The 13221-nt window shown below is 34.1% G+C and overlaps 1 protein-coding gene across 2 annotated transcripts in view; it reads right to left on the bottom strand.

Moving 5' to 3' along the window:
• The window catches only part of LOC115242077 (carcinine transporter-like), a 43655-nt gene that overhangs the window by 21128 nt on the left and 9306 nt on the right, over positions 1-13221 (bottom strand). The gene's annotated exons all lie outside the window — the stretch shown is intronic.

Genomic DNA, 13221 nt, shown 5'->3' with positions numbered 1-13221 from the left:
AAGAGCGGTCTTTTCGAGAAGGAATGCCCAAGCGTCGGTTTTGCGAGATGGAGGAAAATGAACGAGATCCTCCATTTGCGTGGAAAGGAAAAGAAGAAAAATTCGAAGAACGGCGGATAATATTAGCACATAATGTCACGGCCGTCGTAGGAATCCAGATTCTTTATTTTTCTTTATCGAAATGTCATCACGCGCGTATGTCGACACTTAATGCTCTCGCTTTGTGCTCGTGACTTGTTTCATCATTAGGGGCTCGAATGTATCTTGACGCGAATTCCTTAAATAATAAGGAAATTGAAAAGAAATATATTTTTAAATTTCACATAAAACAGATCTTTTGATATTTTGTTATAAAATATTTCTTGATGCAAGATATGTGAATCGTAACGTTGATTGCAAAAAGCATTCGTCATGAGCCATAAATTTCGCAACACATACAGATTAACGGGTTATCTATTTCGGAATAAAAGCAGAACCAAATTAAAATCGCGAAACAAGTGCATGTTGAAAGTTTTTTTTATTTATATTTTACATTATATAATTACTGAATTATGATTAATATTTTAAAATTTTTTCAGAAGGTACTTCATCCTTCATTTCACCAAATCTCTTAATATAATGTAAACTGATGATATCACAATCATTTAAATTTCAATCAATGTCCAAATTTATGATTATTTATGATTAAAAAGAGAAAAAGCGACGACACTTTTGAAATAAAATCTTACTTTAATGGATCAATTAGATCGATAAAAGCAAAGTTACATAAGCGACGATAGCAAACCAAATTTAAATTGGCTGGTATTATGCATGCGTGCGCGATACTAATATATCAATACGGTGCCATCATAAATAATGCCAAAATGATTTAATTGACACTATCAATGACTTCTGCTCCTTACTTGAATTATCGGCTCAACAATGTTGCGTTAATGAATTTCTCGCGCGGCAATATCTTTGGAACTCTCTCTCTCTCTCTCTCTCTCTCTCTCTCTCTCTCTCTCTCTCTTGTGAAACAATTGGAATAATTGCATAAAATGTCTGTACCTAATCAGCTGCCAGAGAGCGATTACAAGAGAATACAAAGACGACACGCGAAACTACTTAAAAGTATTAAGTAACAATAGTATTATGGTGCGTATCGAGAGCGTATCAAATCCGTATAATTCGACCGAGTAAAATAATGATGCGAATAATTGCTCCATGTAGACAAAGACGCCGCGTGTGTCGAGAGAGGAATTCGCTTGGGGACTTCCGCGAATTTATGAATCGGCTCTGACCGCAAGGACGTAAGAGCTACGGTAGCTCAAGGCGGCAGCTTTTTATCAGGTCGAGTTCAAGTGCACTAATCGCGGTGACTATGGTCCTTAACAGTTCGAATGCGAGGAACGCGGCGTGTTCGAGTAATCTTGCGATCATTTAATGATGTAGAGTTTCGGATTCTGAACTTCGTAATCCGCATCAAATCGGCGCAGCGTAACAACCTGTATAACATTGCTCTTGTTCTCGCCATCGTTTATCTGATATCTTCAGGAAATTATTTTTATCATTCTAATAAGAAAGGAGAGCAATTCAATATTTTAATAAAATATCTAAAAAATTAATTGCAGATATTTAAAAAAATCTATTATTAAATTATTTTTTTATTATAATAAAATATTCTTTTTAATTAAAGCTGCAATATTTTTTTCATCTTGCTAGATGAATAGCGATTTTGTACCCTAATGTATTCTTCTATTTGCTTTCGTGGTCAAAGATACCAATAGTTCGTGTACAAAGTTTCAAGCATATTAGCACAGAAAGCTTTTTTGCGAGCGTCACTTTAATGTCTTTTTCATCTATTATTGTTTATTATCTATTAAACGGTTTTTCTTTCCTTCATGACATGTCTTTGACTTACGAATATATCTCATCAATAAATCATATTTATCAATTATATTATCTATTAATAAAAAAATATCAATTTTCTTCATGCTCTTTTGATTTTAATAAATAAACTACTATACTTTAACAATAAATGAATCTATATTGGATTAATGTTTTATAAGCAAACAAAATTCGCAATTGTCAGTAAGGCCACAGATTCCATAAAAATATTAATATATTGCCGGTAAAAATAAAATCAGATCGAGGTTAACTATATTTAAAGACTTCTATATAATTTATTTTTTTATCTTTTAATTCGTTTTATTTATTTATTTATGTAAATTGCAAATTGATGCCTTATTTTTATCATAAAATAATTATGTGTACCGTTACCTAATAAAAACTTATTTGCGTATCTCAAAAGAAAGGTCTCAGAACATTTCTGAGACCTACATACAATTAAAGATAAAAATGTATTTTGAAAGCCACAATAAATAATGCTCGACAAAGATAACGTTAATTGTTACCTGTACTTGTGAATCGAAGATTTGATCCAGATTTACGTGCATAATTTATGATGATAAAGTATGGTAGCTTCTGATTATCAATTCGTTTAACAACAGCATTTTAGACTTAGCCTCTTGCAAAAAAAAAGCAATTAACAACCAGATAAGTAAATTGTAATTTATTAGCGGATTTAGATAGCTGCAATATGAGAGAACGTCTTATATAGCAAATATGGAACAGCAATTAACTTCGCCCCAGCATATATTAAAAGATTCCATCAAACGGAGATGGATATTCGTAGCATTTCATTAATAAATTGCAAAAATATTAATTAATATAATAAATGGCAAATATAATTTGTTTCAGATAGAATATGTGACAGCAGTTTTTTTAACACAAATGCTAGAAACAGAATTAAAAAGAATGAGTTATTTCAGTAATGTCGTCAGGATAACATCTGACTCTATCATAACAAAATTTAAGCAAATAAAGAAGAAAATACATACTCAACTTCAAAAATTACACGGAAAAAAAAAATTAGCTGCTGTAGCTAAAAGCTACGTGTGGTAACTAGATTTCAGTCATAACATATGGACAGCGAACATCTTAGCTGTGATACTTATTTATTAGGTGCAACAGCAAACCGTTTTGCTGCAGTTTAGAAATTTATTTTGCAAACCATGATTAGCTATGGTAGCGAAAATTTTTTTTTCCGTGTACAAATTTATAATTTTTTTATGAAACGATTTTTTTAAACGATTATTAATTTTACGAATTAAATAATGGTTTATTTTTTGTAACATTAATTAAGTTATTATAGAATAAATTATTTTCCATTAATCTCTTTTTTTTTTAATTCGATGATTTCCTTACAAAATTATAATACAAGAGCTCGAAACCGCTCACAATCAGAGTCAGCAATTATTTCGATCTATCGTAACATTACAAATCACGGCGTAAGACGCGAATAAAAAAATTTAGACTGTATAAAAAAATCAGGAATAGTAGTGCAATAAAGTACGGATACATTTACATTTTCGCACATTAAACTCAATGTCGTCGTTTGAAAACAAAGACGCGCGATCCTTTATAGGAAGGCTTTTTTGCTGAATCTAGGAAACGTATTGCAACCTCCACGCCGCACGCGTAGAAGAGCCTTAAATATGCACACGCGTATATAACTACCGCATTCGCGGAACATTCTCAATTATATAAATTTCATATAGAGTAGAATTTTTCAAGATACGATCAGGATGTGTTAACGACGTCACCTATTTTCGAGTACAGAATATGCAAAATTGGCTGAAAATTCAACGAAAATGGGAGGATCCCTATCGAGATATCGATCGGATGTAGTCTCGAGAGAGTAAATCACGGAACAAATTTATTCCATGTATCTACGATGAAGATTTCACAAGAGAATTTTCCGATCTGACGTAATTAATCACCGAGCATTCTAATTGACACGTGCTTCGCGATATCTACCTAACATAGTAGTTTCTTCTTGGCGTTACACCACGTTTTGTCAAACATTAACGTTAATTGTTCCCATTAGTAAGACCCATTAGAAAGTATGATAAATTTGTCTAGATGCATAAAATATCCATATATAACAGATAGTGAGCAAGAAAGGACAGATATTCCCTTAGAAACAATCTGAAGAGCATCTTTTGCATTTCTTGTTGGCCAATCGTCATCTCTAGAATAGAGCTCTTCATCTTACAAATCAATAATCGGGAGGATCATTTTCTTATTTTTAGCGTGGTAGTTGTTCCACGTGACCTAATCTAATCCTCGTTTCTACTCCTTTAGTTCGTCCTCCTTTAGGAAATCCTTGAAAATGTCAATGCGGTCACACTCGACTGGTTCACTCGATAGTACACGGAATCTACTTGCTCTGAAAAAACTGAATCGATTGTTTCATCGCTAATACCGCCAAGAATCGATGCGAATCATATTTGCTTTCAGTATTCTATTTCTTCTTTAATATTATAGACTATATTTATATTTATTGTATATATATATATATATATATATATACAATAAATATAAATATAGTCTATAATATTAAAGAAGAAATAGAATACTGAAAGCAAATATGATTCGCATCGATTCTTGGCGGTATTAGCGATGAAACAATCGATTCAGTTTTTATGATTTATAATAAAATAAATAAATAAAAACGTGATATAATTAAAATACAAGAAAAAAAGCTTCCAAGCGTATTGATAAACTGCATTCATCATTGTTTAATAACTATCTAAATAATTAACACTTTTGAGGACTGCAAATTTCTATTTCACCATCAAAAATATGCGCGTGTTATTATCTACATTTTATCTGAACGATAAAACATATTTTAGCCCCGCTTTTCTATTTGTTTTCTATAAAAATCAGATTTACATAAATACCTCCGCAGTCATTAATCATTTTACTTGCCACCGTCCCTTACGAACACTTTAAAGCTTGGTCCCGACTTCCAATCAGGCCGTCGCTCTCTCGTAAAACCGCGGATTCCTCGGCCATTTCGTGCCATCGCATTCAAATGAATTCAAATGCAACATCAATAATTCATCAAGTAGCCCGTCAAGGGTAAGAATCGTGTATCGTGAAAACGTGATTCGCGACACGAGGATGCGAACGTCAAAGCCGAGAGACGATAGCCGGTTAGCGTTTGATTGTCATCTCGGTAAATAGCCGATCGATAATTCTTACAAGCGCCCATCAGCCTTTCCGTGAAGAAGCTTGAAAAGAGATTCGCGACGAGGAAAGCAATAAACTGCGATCTTTAGGGAAACCTAAAGATCGCAATTTATTCAAATTATTGACTCAAATTATTGAGTTTAACTAATCGCTCGTAGCTTTATTATTTATGAATATATTCATTTTTCATTATATCATATCTGAAGAATAACAATCAGGATATTGCTATGGATTTACGTGGATCAGCAATTGTTCTTATTAATTCCTGGCTAATGCGTGATCAGAAATAATAGCCAGAATATTGTGGATTTGTCTAAATATAGATTATTTATATTTACTAAACGGTTTGTTTAATTCTTGGTTGATTATTGACCAGAAAATAATAACCAGAATACTTCGAATTTTGATCAAGCATAAACTAATTATCATTTGGTAATTATTGTCAAACTGCCGTTTACCCTGATTAGTTTCTGGCTATTTTTAGTTCAGAACACGCTTCGTCAACAGGATCATTTATTAAAAAATAAAATTACTTATGTGTATTGATTAGTAGTTAGTCATCTAAATAAGATTTTATCTAAATTCTGTATTCTATCCTTGGTCAGTTACTGTCTAATAAATCCAAAATAATACAAACTGATTAGTCTCTGATTTATTAGTTTTTCCCGAACTTATCTACTCGGGAAGAACCTGCTCAGGGCGCTTCAGCGTCGAAGAAGCTTCTCAGATTCGCGAAGCTAGGTACAAGATAAGGAAATCTCTGTCCACACAGATTACAACAAACAACACGAACATTCATATAACGTATCAGAAATCGAAATCATCGTCGATTGGACGCGTTATATGAAATTATGCGTGAATAAAATTTTCCCCTTTCTCCTCGTTTTTCCCGAAAATCTCTCTATCGAGATATTCCAAATTTATATCACGCCATGTAACCGGATATACAGAAACGAATGAACCACATGGATATCTTCCGCTCCGTTACGTGTATGTACGCGATGACGTGTACTATCAATTAAAATTAATAATGTCGAGAGAGAGAGAGAGAGAGAAATCGCAGCGCAATTTTGTTGTTAATGAGAAAGAGATATCAATCTACCATCAAGGCTTGTTCTCCAGTTTCGTTGTTCTGCATTTAAATTCCAATTCTTTCCGATAGCGAATGGCAAATTGTATTTACTAACGCATGTCAAACAAACAAATCTCATTGCACTTGCGTCACGGATGGCTTTCGATAAAAATCGCATACAGACACGAAGTTCGATTTCTCGGTTTAGATGCAGTTGCCATCGTTTCAAGAATCACGGATCGATCGAACTCTAGGCATATATATAGAAGAAAAATAGTTTTTCTCGAGTCTGCGAATCTCTCTTTCTCTCTCTCATTTTCTCAATATTATATTTGGTTGACCAGAAATAACAAGATTCTCAATTAACAAGAGAATTTATTGTGTATTTTCTGTGTTTAATAAGTAAATGATTACTGATTAAAATGAATCTTCTGTGATCTAACTTTTAAATTTCTACGTCAAGAATGGAAAAAACCAATGCGAGCGAACCACAGACACAAATAATAATTAAACAGTAATTTATCACTCATCTCTATCTCGTTACCTTCGTAATTTTTTTATCAACTGCTGCGGTATAATAAGTTTTGAAATTTATGCAATAGATCCAGATATATTGTGTAATTGATCGTATTATAACTGATAAAAACGGGAGAACCTCACCTACTATACGAAGCAAGTTACAGGCCAGTTTCCGCGGACACACCTCTTCGCGATTTCGTCATTCCATCCCACTCGACATAAAATTAGATGTTCGCATAAGATTTATCGTATATTATGCAATTCTTGCATAAAAAAAATCGTTAGCTCGACGAAGGCGTGTGCAGCCACAATATGTGCAAATCGATCGCATTTTCACGCCTTGTGGTTTCGATGTTTCAGGATTATTCACGGCCGATAGAATCTTCTCTCCGCGCACGATTTCGACAAATATTGAAATGACGCAATTGCGAGTTGCTATTAATTTCATTGTTATTTATCCTGTTTACGCATCATTAAAAGGCGTATCCAAGAAATCGCTGGTTTCTCTGAAATTGATGAAGATTATGCAAAAATTAATCATCGTTTGTATACACAAATATCTCTCTAATAACTGACAGCTAATAAACGTAGTAAAAACAAAATCTTTCTCTCTCTCTCTTTCTTTGTCGTAATATATTCTCGATTATAATAAAATTGTGATAAAGGATCAAATTTTAAGATTATGAAGGTTTTCACGGCCGATAGAATCTTCTCTCCGCGCACGATTTCGACAAATATTGAAATGACGCAATTGCGAGTTGCTATTAATTTCATTGTTATTTATCCTGTTTACGCATCATTAAAAGGCGTATCCAAGAAATCGCTGGTTTCTCTGAAATTGATGAAGATTATGCAAAAATTAATCATCGTTTGTATACACAAATATCTCTCTAATAACTGACAGCTAATAAACGTAGTAAAAACAAAATCTTTCTCTCTCTCTCTCTTTCTTTATCGTAATATATTCTCGATTATAATAAAATTGTGATAAAGGATCAAATTTTAAGATTATGAAGGTTACATATAGTATCTAGATATATAAGATAATATTCCCGCAAAGAAGGCACGTGCTTGTACGCGATGTGATTGCAGCATCGACTCAATATTGCTACCACGATATTTCTACGGCCAATATATCGCCGATAAACAAAACCATCTTGGAGCATCTGGCCGCGAGCACAGTGTATCTCGGAACGTCCGATCGATTACTTCTCGTACGTTCCAATTTTTTTTCCACCATGGCATCGCAGTATTTTCAATCAGACGGATGGAATGGACGCTGAATAGGATGTTTACGACGGAAAACTGCCGAACATACTGCAAAAAAATCAGGCTGCGGGAAACACCCGAGTTTGGGTTCCAACATTGGATCGCTCTTTTGTTTGATACACTACCGCGTCAAAAGTGTTCGTTCATTTATAGGAGAATACACGAATCTTCCCGTAATCACGGACTCAACTCGTTAATCAACGGTATCGATTTGAGGATATAGCGCGGTAACGCACTGGCACGGGATTGATGTACACAATCTGACATTCAAAAAAAATCCTCTTCATTTATTTCACTTTATTTATGTTGTCAAACAATTTAATTTAATCTTTTCTATAAAAATATCCTTCATATGACTTTTGATTGCATATCAATCGAATCTATATATATGCTCGTAAAAGATTAGATATATGTATAAGGATTATATATACTACGATAAATGTAGAATTTTCCGATGTTTTTCAAACAGTTGATCAATTTCATGAGTTATCAATTTCATAAGTTCTTAATGCAATATTAATATGTATGAATAGAAGTAGTCAATGTAAAGCACATCTCTTGATAATTAATAATTGCACGAATCTAATTAGAATCTTAAACAATCGATATCTTCTAACCTTATATAATTTTCTCATCATGTTGTATGTTATCACCGTGATAACAGATACACATAAATTTACTACAGGATATTCCGCATGAAGAAACAGAAAAGAATTTTTTCGCGATTAGCGATTATATCAAAACCGCGAAAACGTATTGCGATCAATAAGTGTGAATTGAAAATCGCGTTTAAAATGTAAAAAAAAGATACGGTGCGCCAATTAATGATAGCGTAGATGTTTTTGTTTTCATTTTAATATTCTATGACATTGCGTAATAATTGTATAATTGGCAGTATAAGAAAAAAATATTGACAGCTCGTCGAATGCTGAATTATAAAACCGACCCGTATAAGAACTGTGCAACGCAAATGCGATTTTTAGCAAGGTCGTGAAATATTGCTTTCAACAAAACCAGGGCAAAACGCAAACATGATAACAAAGAGTTAGTAATAAGTGCGGTTAAGAATAGTTCACTCGACAAAAAGTTAGTGCTATTATTATGAGACATTTTGGCTATACTTTCTATGAGAATATAATTATCAACCTGACATTCATTCTCGTGTGAATCATGATGACGCGCGCGATAACATGAACATTATATAATTATAATTTCAAGAAAGTTCATTTTCTCGCGCATAATTGTCACGATTACGTATAGCATGAGTGATTTTACGAAGACAAAAATACTTTGACCATTCATATATAATTATAATTAATGTAATCTCACAGAAATTGAGTCATTGATGTATAATAAAGTTAGACATGTGTCATATTTTTTTGGCCAAAGTCACTGATAGAAATTACTGTTTCGTTTTAATTATGCAAAATAATATTATTTAATATTTACGTTAAACAATATTATTTAAACATTAATTATGTAATTAAACAATTAATTATATAATAACGTAACAATGTCGAATTTTGATCACATTTGCTGTAATTATCGATATATCGAGACGCTGAGGTATCTTTATTTTTCATTGTGTGCCGAACATCACGCAGCGACTGTCAACCGCGCGTTGCCACGTGGTTTCGCTTCGCGGTCTTCCCATCCCAACAGCTCTGACCCCACGATCGTCCTGACGATTGTATCATATATGCTCTTCCAATCGTGATACCGCTGTTATCCGGAATAATAATTCGCACAAATCATTTTCGCGCGCGTGCAATTTATAACAAACGTCAAAGCCGTTACTCGTAGTCAAATGAAAGTTTGATGAAAAAACGTCGCGTGTTGATTGGTGTCAATTTAAGCAATAGATGCGAATCGATCGATTCATGAGTGGACCATCGGTGAAGGCAACGCTAAAGTAAGTTTAAGCGTTTTTTGATTCGCATCAAGTGGTCTCGGCAATGGACGGAAATCGAGCGATCGGCTGTGCTCGATCGAATCGAAGCGTTTAAGTCTTGAGAGGCCAGTATGAGGAAAGTCGAGGAGCGATCAATTTTAATCGGATAGCCGGTAATGGGCTCGTTCCAGGCGATTATTTACAAATATCTGTTGCGCAGCTCGTCTCGCTCGACGAGTTTCTTTGCTCACCTATCCAAACTGATGACGTATGACAGAATCATCTGATGATACAAGTGTTCGCGATCGTATAATAATGATATCTCCTATATCGTGGGGAAATTGTATCTTTGTTTATACAGCTTTTAGCGTCTTTATCACATTTCTTATATTACAAATACCAATATTAACACCATAACTCTTCTGTAATTTAGTAATATGTTTATGCGTTTGGATCTAAAATTATACTCCAAGATGATGTGCCCAATCAACATTTTTAAATAAATATATATAAATTAATTAATTTTAGTAAATATCATATTCTATAAAAGAGGGAGAGAAAGCTGTGTAGTTTACAAAAAAAGTACTTACAGTTTTTTATTGTTATGCGCAAAACAAATTCAAAGAAATCAATTTTTTTTTTTATGAACATCAATGATCTTTTCTGTTTTATTTCGATTATAAAACCTTTAAACTAATCTCCCAAGTGCCATTTATGTGAAAAGGTATTATGGCCTGCAATACAAAAAATATTTACACGAAACACGTAATAAGAATTTTATTAATATAATTATTCCAATTTTTAAAGATATTTAATTAATACTTTTTTATATATTCTCATGTTAAAAATGCTTTGCGACCATATTATAATTTGAAATAATTTGGAATCGCTGTTTCGAAGTATACACAGGAAAAAGAGTCCGGGATATGTTGGCGACCGAGCTAACGATGATATGCAAGCTGTGACATTCTCGTAACAAGGGCCGGTGTAGTGCTTAATTACGCATCAACACCATTCTCGGGGTAGTTAAGGGATGGCGGTACCATTTGCCGAAAGGGGGTGGCGGAATTGTATCGTGCTCAGCAAAGTTTTAATCGTGTCGTTCATTAAGGCTCGGTATCTACACACCGTGGTTTATCTACACACCGTTAATCTATTATAATTTGCACCGCGAGTTTCTTCCGACGGACGAATATGAATGAACGGCGGCGACGAGACACGCTTAGAGCAGCGATTTTCCAGCGATAGCGAAATTTGTACAACGTTTCGTTGACGAAAATTAATCGTCAAGTTACCATCGTCGGCGTCTCGCAAACCGAAATTTTTTGCAACCGAAAATAGCGCAGCGGAGGATAATCGCAGGACTTATTTATTCTACTCGCCGATCCATCGCGTTCCTTTTTCCGCGTTTGCCATGCAAATCCGTGAATTATGAAAAAAGGAAAGAAATATAGAAATCGCGATGATGTTCGATCGATCTGTGACTGTTCGATTGATCTGATCAGTTTTGAAATTAGCTGTAACGATCGCAATTCGCACGGAACTCCTCGACGGGCGAATGAAAAACGAATGAAAGAGAATCGACCGACATTCGCTCGATGAATTCTTCAATCGTTCGTGCTTCTCTGATATACATCGTTCCGACAGTTTTTTCCTGTACGATACATTAACCGCTATGCACGCGCTAGTGCCTCGTCACGTGCAAGCGAATCGGATTAATGCGCATTTTCTCTGTTCAACGCTTGCATTTCGATGCTGCCGTGGCTGCGATTCCAGGCTAACTAGCTGGCGTAACAGCGTACATAGCTTTGGCACACAAACCGTTATGCAACCCAGTTTCGAAGTTCAGGAGGGTGGACGCGAGTTCGTCGGACAATAGTGCAACCCGAGCTACGTGGAGATTGTGATTAATCTTCTCAATTTATCCTACTTATCCCTCGTCCTCTGCCCCGTGTCCCTTCCGTCGATCGACCGGTGAAATGCCCTAAGATCGGCCAAAGGGATTGCGGCAAAATTTGCCTTGTTTCCAAAACTGCTCTCCAAGGATATTCCGAGTTGCATTCATCTCGTATCGGCGTAATCTAATCTATAACTTCGATGTAACGCTATTGTGCAATACTATTGTGTAATTTTAATCAATCGACAGCATAAACGCTCACAAATTAAAAAGAATATTTCAATAATTTTTAATTTATCTATTAAAATTTTTCAATTATATATCGATATATTATATACGATATATATTATATACAAATATACGATGTAATTTTGTAAACCAAGCTATAGTTTACATTGACTCCGTGCTCTTGATATTCTTTGAAATCGTTGCGAGCTGCGTTGGCGTGTCGATCACAATTAATCTTATCAATTTATTTCGCTGTGCGTTTATGTATATATAACCAACGTCGGGCTTCGGGATTCTTTGATCAACCTTGCTAATTTCGCATAAATTTCACAAGAACGATAATAAACTCCGAAAATCTACAATTATAATCAAGAATTTACATTGCTTCAGGCAACGTATATTTTAATAAAGTATTAAAAAAAAAAGATTTTTCTCAAACCTAAGTTGTTAGCAAACATATTATTGTCATTATGTATGCAAAACTATTTAACGATTATTATTGACTGGTGTAAACATCCAATAATAATAAATCTGTGATTTATTCTTAAATTAAGCGATTATTATTTATTACGTGTATATATGCGTCGTATATGCGTTTCCCTATTTTTCGTTAGATGTAAAATCACAGATACAAGCAACAATGAGGAATTACTGACTAGTACATAAAGCGTTATCGCGTTATTTAAAAAATATTCGCGTGATTACACACGCATATCGCACACGAGAATTGTCGATAAAAATGCAGTCATAAAGATTTTAATTAAGTGCTTCAGGCGCGTCCTGATAAAGCAGTTGATTATGAGTATGTGCATAACGAGAGCAAATCTTGAATTTTTCGACTTCAATTAATTGAAGAATGGAAAATTATAAACAATATTAAAACTGAGTTTAAAAGAAGTAATTGGTCTCCTTTGATTTATCGTTTCGCAATTAATTGAAAATAAAATGTTTGATTTTCAATAGAATTCCGTGTTTTTAATTAAGAATGTATGTCGAAGTAATCAATAAAGCATTTTATATCTCCGAGATACCATATTGCTAATTTACACGGGCAGTAATTTAATTTCTTGTCATTGTGAGGGAGATTTAAATCAGTTTTGCGCGTGAGAAAAATATCACTAGGTTGTCACGGTGATGGATGTTTGGTGAAGTTGCAATTTACGTTCGTTTTCAGCGAGTCGTGTCAAATCCATCAGGATAATAGCCGGCAAAAGTTCATCTTACAAGCGAGAGTAGAAGAGTTTTGAAACGCGATTAAACGACGCTAAT

Source organism: Formica exsecta, unplaced genomic scaffold, assembly GCF_003651465.1.
Source record: "Formica exsecta isolate Colony F162 unplaced genomic scaffold, ASM365146v1 scaffold562, whole genome shotgun sequence".
Classification (NCBI taxonomy): Eukaryota; Metazoa; Arthropoda; class Insecta; order Hymenoptera; family Formicidae; genus Formica; species Formica exsecta.
This window is presented reverse-complemented; position numbering and strand designations above follow the sequence as displayed.